Source organism: Pseudophryne corroboree, chromosome 1, assembly GCF_028390025.1.
Source record: "Pseudophryne corroboree isolate aPseCor3 chromosome 1, aPseCor3.hap2, whole genome shotgun sequence".
NCBI classification, from domain to species: Eukaryota; Metazoa; Chordata; class Amphibia; order Anura; family Myobatrachidae; genus Pseudophryne; species Pseudophryne corroboree.
Window position 1 is genome coordinate 699862160 of NC_086444.1, and position 12637 is coordinate 699874796.

The 12637-nt window shown below is 48.7% G+C and overlaps 1 protein-coding gene across 1 annotated transcript in view; it reads left to right on the top strand.

Annotated features, from left to right (window-relative positions):
- GIPC3 (GIPC PDZ domain containing family member 3) overlaps positions 1-12637 on the top strand; it is a 303143-nt gene that overhangs the window by 217281 nt on the left and 73225 nt on the right. The window lies entirely within an intron of this gene.

Here is a 12637-nt window from a genome sequence, read left to right on the forward strand (position 1 = left end):
AAATATACATTTTGGTTCTGCCATGAAAATGAGCATTATATAGTTGGCAATGTGTGTTGCTCAACATCACAGCGACATCAAGCAACATTCAGACTATAATTATTCCTTTACCTCTTAATGATGTCCACAAAGGTGGATTTAGCCTTTAAGAAAATAGTTGTTGTTTAAACAGAGATCAACTGCTAGCAAAAAGAGTAATTATTATTAGGGATGAGCGGGTTCGGTTCCTCGGAATCCGAACCCGCCCGAACTTCATGTTTTTTTACACGGGTCCGAGCGACTCGGATCTTCCCGCCTTGCTCGGTTAACCCGAGCGCGCCCGAACGTCATCATCCCGCTGTCGGATTCTCGCGAGGCTCGGATTCTATCGCGAGACTCGGATTCTATATAAGGAGCCGCGCGTCGCCGCCATTTTCACACGTGCATTGAGATTCATAAGGAGAGGACGTGGCTGGCGTCCTCTCCGTTTATAGAGAAGAGAGTGAGACAGTAGAGAGAGACACAGTAGTAATTTTGGGGAGCATTAGGAGGAGTACTAGTTACTTGCTGAAGTGATAGATAGTGTGACTGTATATTATCTGACTTGTGGGGGAGACACTGACAGTGGGGAGCAGTTAGAGTCTGAGAGCAGGACTCAGGAGTACATATAACGTACAGTGCACACTTTTGCTGCCAGAGTGCCACACTTCCATTGTGACCACACTGACCACCAGTATAATATATATTGTGATTGTCTGCTTAGGAGTACTACTTGCAAGTTGCTGATAGTGTGACCAGTGACCTGACCACCAGTCACCACCAGTTTAATATATATATATATATATATATATATAATTGTATATAATATATATATAATATTGTATACCACCTACCCGTGGTTTTTTTTTTCTTTCTTCTTTATACATACTACTATAGTAGCTTACTGTAGCAGTCTGCGGTGCTGCTGAGCTGACTGTGTCCAGCAGGTCCGTCATCAGTCATTACATAATAAATATATATACCTGTCCGGCTGCAGTACTAGTGATATTATATATATATATATTGATTTCATCTCATTATCATCCAGTCTATATTAGCAGCAGACACAGTACGGTAGTCCACGGCTGTAGCTACCTCTGTGTCGGCAGTCACTCGTCCATCCATAATTGTATACCACCTACCCGTGGTTTTTTTTTTCTTCTTTCTTCTTTATACATACTACTATAGTAGCTTACTGTAGCAGTCTGCGGTGCTGCTGAGCTGACTGTGTCCAGCAGGTCCGTCATCAGTCATTACATAATAAATATATATACCTGTCCGGCTGCAGTACTAGTGATATTATATATATATATATTGATTTCATCTCATTATCATCCAGTCTATATTAGCAGCAGACACAGTACGGTAGTCCACGGCTGTAGCTACCTCTGTGTCGGCAGTCGCTCGTCCATCCATAATTGTATACCACCTACCCGTGGTTTTTTTTTTCTTTCTTCTTTATACATACTACTATAGTAGCTTACTGTAGCAGTCTGCGGTGCTGCTGAGCTGACAGTGTCCAGCAGGTCCGTCATCAGTCATTACATAATAAATATATATACCTGTCTGGCTGCAGTACTAGTGATATTATATATATATATTGATTTCATCTCATTATCATCCAGTCTATATTAGCAGCAGACACAGTACGGTAGTCCACGGCTGTAGCTACCTCTGTGTCGGCAGTCGCTCGTCCATCCATAATTGTATACCACCTACCCGTGGTTTTTTTTTCTTTCTTCTTTATACATACTACTATAGTAGCTTACTGTAGCAGTCTGCGGTGCTGCTGAGCTGACTGTGTCCAGCAGGTCCGTCATCAGTCATTACATAATAAATATATCTACCTGTCCGGCTGCAGTACTAGTGTGATATAATATATATTGATTTCATCTCATTATCATCCAGTCTATATTAGCAGCAGACACAGTACGGTAGTCCACGGCTGTAGCTACCTCTGTGTCGGCAGTCGCTCGTCCATCCATAAGTATACTAGTATCCATCCATCTCCATTGTTTACCTGAGGTGCCTTTTAGTTGTGCCTATTAAAATATGGAGAACAAAAATGTTGAGGTTCCAAAATTAGGGAAAGATCAAGATCCACTTCCACCTCGTGCTGAAGCTGCTGCCACTAGTCATGGCCGAGACGATGAAATGCCAGCAACGTCGTCTGCCAAGGCCGATGCCCAATGTCATAGTACAGAGCATGTCAAATCCAAAACACCAAATATCAGTAAAAAAAGGACTCCAAAACCTAAAATAAAATTGTCGGAGGAGAAGCGTAAACTTGCCAATATGCCATTTACCACACGGAGTGGCAAGGAACGGCTGAGGCCCTGGCCTATGTTCATGGCTAGTGGTTCAGCTTCACATGAGGATGGAAGCACTCAGCCTCTCGCTAGAAAAATGAAAAGACTCAAGCTGGCAAAAGCACCGCAAAGAACTGTGCGTTCTTCGAAATCCCAAATCCACAAGGAGAGTCCAATTGTGTCGGTTGCGATGCCTGACCTTCCCAACACTGGACGTGAAGAGCATGCGCCTTCCACCATTTGCACGCCCCCTGCAAGTGCTGGAAGGAGCACCCGCAGTCCAGTTCCTGATAGTCAGATTGAAGATGTCAGTGTTGAAGTACACCAGGATGAGGAGGATATGGGTGTTGCTGGCGCTGGGGAGGAAATTGACAAGGAGGATTCTGATGGTGAGGTGGTTTGTTTAAGTCAGGCACCCGGGGAGACACCTGTTGTCCGTGGGAGGAATATGGCCGTTGACATGCCTGGTGAAAATACCAAAAAAATCAGCTCTTCGGTGTGGAAGTATTTCACCAGAAATGCGGACAACATTTGTCAAGCCGTGTGTTGCCTTTGTCAAGCTGTAATAAGTAGGGGTAAGGACGTTAACCACCTCGGAACATCCTCCCTTATACGTCACCTGCAGCGCATTCATAATAAGTCAGTGACAAGTTCAAAAACTTTGGGCGACAGCGGAAGCAGTCCACTGACCAGTAAATCCCTTCCTCTTGTAACCAAGCTCACGCAAACCACCCCACCAGCTCCCTCAGTGTCAATTTCCTCCTTCCCCAGGAATGCCAATAGTCCTGCAGGCCATGTCACTGGCAATTCTGACGATTCCTCTCCTGCCTGGGATTCCTCCGATGCATCCTTGCGTGTAACGCCTACTGCTGCTGGCGCTGCTGTTGTTGCTGCTGGGAGTCGATGGTCATCCCAGAGGGGAAATCGTAAGACCACTTTTACTACTTCCACCAAGCAATTGACTGTCCAACAGTCCTTTGCGAGGAAGATGAAATATCACAGCAGTCATCCTGCTGCAAAGCGGATAACTGAGGCCTTGGCATCCTGGGTGGTGAGAAACGTGGTTCCGGTATCCATCATTACTGCAGAGCCAACTAGAGACTTGTTGGAGGTACTGTGTCCCCGGTACCAAATACCATCTAGGTTCCATTTCTCTAGGCAGGCGATACCGAAAATGTACACAGACCTCAGAAAAAGAGTCACCAGTGTCCTAAAAAATGCAGCTGTACCCAATGTCCACTTAACCACGGACATGTGGACAAGTGGAGCAGGGCAGGGTCAGGACTATATGACTGTGACAGCCCACTGGGTAGATGTATGGACTCCCGCCGCAAGAACAGCAGCGGCGGCACCAGTAGCAGCATCTCGCAAACGCCAACTCTTTCCTAGGCAGGCTACGCTTTGTATCACCGGTTTCCAGAATACGCACACAGCTGAAAACCTCTTACGGCAACTGAGGAAGGTCATCGCGGAATGGCTTACCCCAATTGGACTCTCCTGTGGATTTGTGGCATCGGACAACGCCAGCAATATTGTGTGTGCATTAAATCTGGGCAAATTCCAGCACGTCCCATGTTTTGCACATACCTTGAATTTGGTGGTGCAGAATTTTTTTAAAAACGACAGGGGCGTGCAAGAGATGCTGTCGGTGGCCTGAAGAATTGCGGGACACTTTCGGCGTACAGGCACCACGTACAGAAGACTGGAGCAACACCAAAAACGCCTGAACCTGCCCTGCCATCATCTGAAGCAAGAAGTGGTAACGAGGTGGAATTCAACCCTATATATGCTTCAGAGGTTGGAGGAGCAGCAAAAGGCCATTCAAGCCTATACAATTCAGCACGATATAGGAGGTGGAATGCACCTGTCTCAAGCGCAGTGGAGAATGATTTCAACGTTGTGCAAGGTTCTGCTGCCCTTTGAACTTGCCACACGTGAAGTCAGTTCAGACACTGCCAGCCTGAGTCAGGTCATTCCCCTCATCAGGCTTTTGCAGAAGAAGCTGGAGACATTGAAGGAGGAGCTAACACGGAGCGATTCCGCTAGGCATGTGGGACTTGTGGATGGAGCCCTTAATTCGCTTAACAAGGATTCACGGGTGGTCAATCTGTTGAAATCAGAGCACTACATTTTGGCCACCGTGCTCGATCCTAGATTTAAAACCTACCTTGGATCTCTCTTTCCGGCAGACACAAGTCTGCTGGGGTTCAAAGACCTGCTGGTGAGAAAATTGTCAAGTCAAGCGGAACGCGACCTGTCAACATCTCCTCCTTCACATCCTCCCGCAACTGGGGGTGCGAGGAAAAGGCTCAGAATTCCGAGCCCACCCGCTGGCGGTGATGCAGGGCAGTCTGGAGCGACTGCTGATGCTGACATCTGGTCCGGACTGAAGGACCTGTCAACGATTACGGACATGTCGTCTACTGTCACTGCATATGATTCTCTCCCCATTGAAAGAATGGTGGAGGATTATATGAGTGACCGCATCCAAGTAGGCACGTCACACAGTCCGTACTTATACTGGCAGGAAAAAGAGGCAATTTGGAGGCCCTTGCACAAACTGGCTTTATTCTACCTAAGTTGCCCTCCCACAAGTGTGTACTCCGAAAGAGTGTTTAGTGCCGCCGCTCACCTTGTCAGCAATCGGCGTACGAGGTTACTTCCAGAAAATGTGGAGAAGATGATGTTCATTAAAATGAATTATAATCAATTCCTCCGTGGAGACATTGACCAGCAGCAATTGCCTCCACAAAGTACACAGGGAGCTGAGATGGTGGATTCCAGTGGGGACGAATTGATAATCTGTGAGGAGGGGGATGTACACGGTGATATATCGGAGGATGATGATGAGGTGGACATCTTGCCTCTGTAGAGCCAGTTTGTGCAAGGAGAGATTAATTGCTTCTTTTTCGGTGGGGGTCCAAACCAACCCGTCATTTCAGTCACAGTCGTGTGGCAGACCCTGTCATTGAAATGATGGGTTGGTTAAAGTGTGCATGTCCTGTTTATACAACATAAGGGTGGGTGGGAGGGCCCAAGGACAATTCCATCTTGCACCTCTTTTTTCTTTAATTTTTCTTTGCGTCATGTGCTGTTTGGGGAGTGTTTTTTGGAAGAGCCATCCTGCGTGACACTGCAGTGCCACTCCTAGATGGGCCAGGTGTTTGTGTCGGCCACTAGGGTCGCTTATCTTACTCACACAGCTACCTCATTGCGCCTCTTTTTTTCTTTGCGTCATGTGCTGTTTGGGGAGTGTTTTTTGGAAGGGCCATCCTGCGTGACACTGCAGTGCCACTCCTAGATGGGCCAGGTGTTTGTGTCGGCCACTAGGGTCGCTTATCTTACTCACACAGCTACCTCATTGCGCCTCTTTTTTTCTTTGCGTCATGTGCTGTTTGGGGAGTGTTTTTTGGAAGGGCCATCCTGCGTGACACTGCAGTGCCACTCCTAGATGGGCCCGGTGTTTGTGTCGGCCACTAGGGTCGCTTATCTTACTCACACAGCTACCTCATTGCGCCTCTTTTTTTCTTTGCGTCATGTGCTGTTTGGGGAGTGTTTTTTGGAAGGGCCATCCTGCGTGACACTGCAGTGCCACTCCTAGATGGGCCCGGTGTTTGTGTCGGCCACTAGGGTCGCTTATCTTACTCACACAGCTACCTCATTGCGCCTCTTTTTTTCTTTGCGTCATGTGCTGTTTGGGGAGTGTTTTTTGGAAGGGCCATCCTGCGTGACACTGCAGTGCCACTCCTAGATGGGCCCGGTGTTTGTGTCGGCCACTAGGGTCGCTTATCTTACTCACACAGCTACCTCATTGCGCCTCTTTTTTTCTTTGCGTCATGTGCTGTTTGGGGAGTGTTTTTTGGAAGGGCCATCCTGCGTGACACTGCAGTGCCACTCCTAGATGGGCCCGGTGTTTGTGTCGGCCACTAGGGTCGCTTATCTTACTCACACAGCTACCTCATTGCGCCTCTTTTTTTCTTTGCGTCATGTGCTGTTTGGGGAGTGTTTTTTGGAAGGGCCATCCTGCGTGACACTGCAGTGCCACTCCTAGATGGGCCAGGTGTTTGTGTCGGCCACTAGGGTCGCTTATCTTACTCACACAGCTACCTCATTGCGCCTCTTTTTTTCTTTGCGTCATGTGCTGTTTGGGGAGGGTTTTTTGGAAGGGACATCCTGCGTGACACTGCAGTGCCACTCCTAGATGGGCCCGGTGTTTGTGTCGGCCACTAGGGTCGCTTATCTTACTCACACAGCTACCTCGGTGCAAATTTTAGGACTAAAAATAATATTGTGAGGTGTGAGGTATTCAGAATAGACTGAAAATGAGTGGAAATTATGGTTTTTGAGGTTAATAATACTTTGGGATCAAAATGACCCCCAAATTCTATGATTTAAGCTGTTTTTTAGGGTTTTTTGAAAAAAACACCCGAATCCAAAACACACCCGAATCCGACAAAAAAAATTCGGTGAGGTTTTGCCAAAACGCGGTCGAACCCAAAACACGGCCGCGGAACCGAACCCAAAACCAAAACACAAAACCCGAAAAATTTCAAGTGCACATCTCTAATTATTATGAGTGGACAGTACCTGGCAAGGAAACTGCAGAGCATGTACTAAAGCGTAGCAACTACAATTTAAACTTCAGTGTTTCTGGTTCAGCTTATCTTCAGTCAAACAATGTTACTGCTTTATATACCTGTATGTTGACAAAATAGGTTAACTATACTATACTATACTATACTATACTATACTATACTATACTATATATATATATATATATATATATACACTGCTCCAAAAAATAAAGGGAACACTAAAATAACACATCCTAGATCTGAATGAATGAAATATTCTTATTAAATACTTTGTTCTTTACATAGTTGAATGTGCTGACGACAAAATCACACAAAAATTATCAATGGAAATCAAATTTATTAACCCATGGAGGTCTGGATTTGGAGTCACCCTCAAAATTAAAGTGGAAAAACACACTACAGGCTGATTCAACTTTGATGTAATGTCCTTAAAACAAGTCAAAATGAGGCTCAGTAGTGTGTGTGGCCTCCACGTGCCTGTTTGACCTCCCTACAACCCAGACAAGTGGCTCAGGTAGTGCAGCTCATCCAGGATGGCACATCAATGCGAGCTGTGGCAAGAAGGTTTGCTGTGTCTGTCAGCGTAGTGTCCAGAGCATGGAGGTGCTACCAGGAGACAGGCCAGTACATCAGGAGACGTGGAGGAGGCCGTAGGAGGGCAACAACCCAGCAGCAGGACCGCTACCTCCGCCTTTGTGCAAGGAGGAACAGGAGGAGCACTGCCAGAGCCCTGCAAAATGACCTCCAGCAAGCCACAAATGTGCATGTGTCTACTCAAACGATCAGAAACAGACTCCATGAGGGTGGTATAAGGGCCCGTCGTCCACAGGTGGGGGTTGTGCTTACAGCCCAACACCGTGCAGGACGTTTGGCATTTGCCAGAGAACACCAAGATTGTCAAATTCGCCACTGGCGCCCTGTGCTCTTCACAGATGAAAGCAGGTTCTCACTGAACACATGTGACAGACGTGACAGAGTCTGGAGACGCCAAGGAGAACGTTCTGCTGCCTGCAACATCCTCCAGCATGACCGGTTTGGCAGTAGGTCAGTAATGGTGTGAGGTGGCATTTCTTTGGGGGGCCGCACAGCCCTCCATGTGCTTGCCAGAGGTAGCCTGACTGTCATTAGGTACCGAGAGGGGATCCTCAGACCCCTTGTGAGACCATATGCTGGTGCGGTTGGCCCTGGGTTCCTCCTAATGCAAGACAATGCCAATTGCCAATCTTGGTGTTCTCTGGCAAATGCCAAACGTCCTGCACGGTGTTGGGCTGTAAGCACAACCCCCACCTGTGGACGTCGGGCCCTCATACCACCCTCATGGAGTCTGTTTCTGATAGTTTGAGTAGACACATGCACATTTGTGGCTTGCTGGAGGTCATTTTGCAGGGCTCTGGCAGTGCTCCTCCTGTTCCTCCTTGCACAAAGGCAGAGGTAGCGGTCCTGCTGCTGGGTTGTTGCCCTCCTACGGCCTCCTCCACGTCTCCTGATGTACTGGCCTGTCTCCTGGTAGCGCCTCCATGCTCTGGACACTACGCTGACAGACACAGCAAACCTTCTTGACACAGTTCGCATTGATGTGCAATCCTGGATGAGCTGCACAACCTGAGCCACTTGTGTGGGTTGTAGGGAGGTCATACAGGCACGTGGAGGCCACACACACTACTGAGCCTCATTTTGACTTGTTTTAAGGACATTACATCAAAGTTGCATCAGCCTGCAGTGTGTTTTTCCACTTTGATTTTGAGTGTGACTCCAAATCCAGACCTCCATGGGTTAATAAATTTGATTTCCATTGATAATTTTTGTGTGATTTTGTTGTCAGCACATTCAACTATGTAAAGAACAAAGTATTTAATAAGAATATTTCATTCATTCAGATCTAGAATGTGTTATTTTAGTGTTACCTTTATTTTTTTGAGCAGTATATATATATATATATATATATATATATATATACATATATCTATCTCACGGGTTTTGGATTCCAGCCGCGTGTCACCGCCATTTTCACTCCGGACTTGGAGAGTGAGGGAGACAGACCTCTGTCTCTCTGTGGGTGGTGACATCGGGTAGAGTCAATGTGTGCTTTTTAGGGGTTCTGTCCTGCGTGCTGTTAGGGGTGCTGTCCTGTGCTGTTAGGGGTGCTGTACAAGATTGCTGTCCTGGGGTGTCCTGTGCTGTTCGTGGTGCTGTACAGGGGTGTTAATATCCTGTGCTGTACAGGGGTGCTGTCCTTTGGTGTCCTGTGCGGTTCCGGTATGAATGGTCGACCATGTTATGGTCAACAGTCATTAGGTCGACCACTATTGGTCGACATTGGTCAACACATGAAAAGGTCGATATGAGTTTTTTTTACTTTTTTTGGTGTCATTTTTTGCATAAAGTGACGGGGAACCCCAATTAGTGCTTCGGCCAAGGTGCCTCTTTCCGCTACCGCTGCACTCGGCACAGATTACCGTTCCCAATCGTAGTCCACGTGGATCATAAAGTATGGAAAAATTCCACAAAAGATTTTTTTTTTAAAAACTCATGTCGACCTTTTCATGTGTCGACCTTTCGTGTGTCGACCATTTTCATGTGTCGACCATGTGTCCATGTCGACCATGTCAATGTCGACCAATAGTGGTTGACCTAATGACTGTCGACCATAACATGGTCGACCATCTGAACGGATACCGTCCTGTGCTGTTAGGGGTGCTTTACAGGGTGTTGCTGTCCTGTGCTGTACAGGGGCACTGTTCTGTGTGCTTTAAAAATACAGGGGTGTTGTAAAAATAAAGGAACACTTGTTCTGTCCTGTATGCTGTAAAAATACAGGGGTGTTGTAAAAATACAGGGGTGCTGTGAAAATGCAGGGGTGCTGTGTCCCTGTACTGTATGCTGTAAAAAAAATAGGATTTTAATTACCTACCAGTAAATAATTTTCTCGTAGTCCGTAGAGGATGCTGGGGTCCATATTAATACCATGGGGTATAGATGGGTCCACCAGGAGCCATTGGCACTTTAAGAGTTTAACAATGTGGGCTGGCTCCTCCCTCTATGCCACTCCTACCAGACTCAGTCTAGAAACTGTGCCAGAGGAGACAACGGCCCTCATTCCGAGTTGATCGGTCGCAATGCGAATGTAGCAGAGTTACACACGCTAAGCCGCCGCCTACTGGGAGTGTATCTTAGCTTCTTAAAAGTGCGACCGAAGTAATCGCAATATTGCGATCACAAACCTCGTAGCAGTTTTGGAGTAGCTTCAGACTTACTCTGCCTGTGCGATCAGTTCAGTGCTTGTCGTTCCTGGTTGACGTCACAAACACACCCAGCGTTCGCCCAGGCACTCCCACCGTTTCTCCGGCCACTCCTGCGTTTTTTCCGGAAACGGTAGCGTTTTCAGCCACACGCCCCTGAAACGCCGTGTTTCCGCCCAGTAACACCCATTTCCTGTCAATCACATTACGATCGCCGGAGCGATGAAAAAGCCGTGAGTAAAATTACTTTCTACATAGCAAAGCTACTTGGCGCAGTCGCAGTGCGAACATTGCGCATGCGTACTAAGCGGATTTTCATTGCGATGTGATGAAAAATACCGAGCGAACAACTCGGAATGAGGGCCCACATACTTTGAGAAAAGGAAATACACAGATAGTGTCGAGATTCATACCAGATCACACAACAAAGCAATCTGGCCAACATGACAGAAAACTCAGCAACAGCTGAATCAGTACTGAAACAGTAAAGAATTAAGAACTTACCTAGGAACCAGGCAGTACTGAACCAAAAAACCGCTGCAGGATAAGGAAGCGCTGGGCGGGCGCCCAGCATCCTCTACGGACTACGAGAAAAGGATTTACCGGTAGGTAATTAAAATCCTATTTCTCATACATCCCCAATGGTACTAATATGGACCCCAGCATCCTCTAGGACGTAAGAGAAAAATAGGATTTTAATACCTACCGGTAAATCCTTTTCTCTTAGTCCGTAGAGGATGCTGGGGACACTTCAAGAACCATGGGGGGTATAGACGGGATCCGCAGGAGACATGGGTACACTATAAGACTTTGATTGAGTGTGAACTGGCTCCTCCCTCTATGCCCCTCCTTCAGACTCCAGTTAGATTCTGTGCCCAGGGAGACTGGTCACAAACAGGGGAGCTCTACTGAGTTTCTCTGAAAAAGACTTTATGTTAGGTTTTTTATGTTCAGGGAGCACTGCTGGCAACAGGTTCCCGGCATCGTGAGACTGAGGGGAGAGAAGCAGACCTACTTCTGTGAGTTCAAAGGCACTGCTTCTTAGGCTACTGGACACCATTAGCTCCAGAGGGTCCGATCACTTGGTCCGCCTAGCTGCTCGTTCCCGGAGCCGTGCCGTCACCCCCCTTGCAGAGCCAGAAGAAAGAAGCCGGGTGAGTAAAAGAAGAAACGAAGACTTCAGTGACAACAGAAGACTTCAGTGTTGAGGTACCGCGCAGCGCGCCATGCTCCCACACACACACAGCGGCACTTGCAGGGTGCAGGGCGCGCGCGCGCTGGGGGGGGCGCCCTGGGCGGCATGAATACTGAAATCTTAACACTAGCAAATACATATATTAAAAGTGCCTAGGCACTAAATATAGATCCCCCGCCAGTATAAATATATGGATTTGAGCGGGACTGAAGAGCGCCGATGAGGGGGCGTGGCTTAGCCCTCTCAGCTCTAACCAGTGCCATTTTCTGTTCACAGAAGCTGCAGAGACGCTGGCCTCGACCTCCACACTGCTGTACAAGTGTGGGAATGTGTCCTGTTTTACAGGACACATTCCAGCTGCAGCAGCCAGGGAGCCTATGTCCCCTGCGGGACAACGTCGCTGACAGCGCTGGGACAGCTTGTCTGTCCCCAGCGCCTGTCAGTGTGTGGCGGCGGGTGTCCGGTGCAGGGATTACCCTTTTCCCTGCACCGGACCAGAGGCTGCGGGGGTATTTGAATGTTGGCGCCCTCCGGGAGCCAATCGCGGCTCCCGGAGCGGCAGCCAATCGGAGAGGGGCGCGGCGAGCCAATCGGCGCACGCCGCGTCATAGGCCCCGCCCCCGCCGTATGACGTCAGACGGCGGGCGGGAGCCTGAAGAAAAGACCGCGCGGGGGCGCGAAGTCAGAAGAGGACGCCGGGCAGGAAGAGCAGAGAGAAGATGCCGGGAGAAGACGCCGGGCCGCGCCGAAGAGCGGTGAAGAGGTCCTGAGGCCGCGGAAGAGGCCAGGAGACGCCAGGCCCCTTGAAGAAGATGTCCAGCGGCGGCTGGATGCGGAGAAGAGACGGAGGCGCCGCTGGCCAGGATGGGCCAGCGGCAGAAGAGGGTGCCGGAGACCCCTGAATCAGGTGAGGCCTCAGTGAGGCTACCCTCACCCCCTCCCCTTTTCCTCCCTCGACCACCAGGGACGGGAGTTAGGCCCGAGGGCACAATTCGGGCACTAGGCCTGGGCGCAGATAGGAGATTGGGGGCCATTATTTGATTAGGTGGTTTGGGCATTAGGCCCAAGCCACCCTCTCCCTGTGGCACCAGTTAGGCGGGCACTAGGCCCGGGGGCATATCAGGCAATAGGCCTGTGGGGCATTAGAGGGCATTAGGCCCTAGGGCATTTTGGCCAGCTAGGGATATCTAAAGGTGACGCTGGGTACTAGGCCCAGGTCACCCCGCGAGTGACAGGTTAGGCGGGCGCTAGGCCCGTGGGTGAAATCAGGCCTCCGGCCTG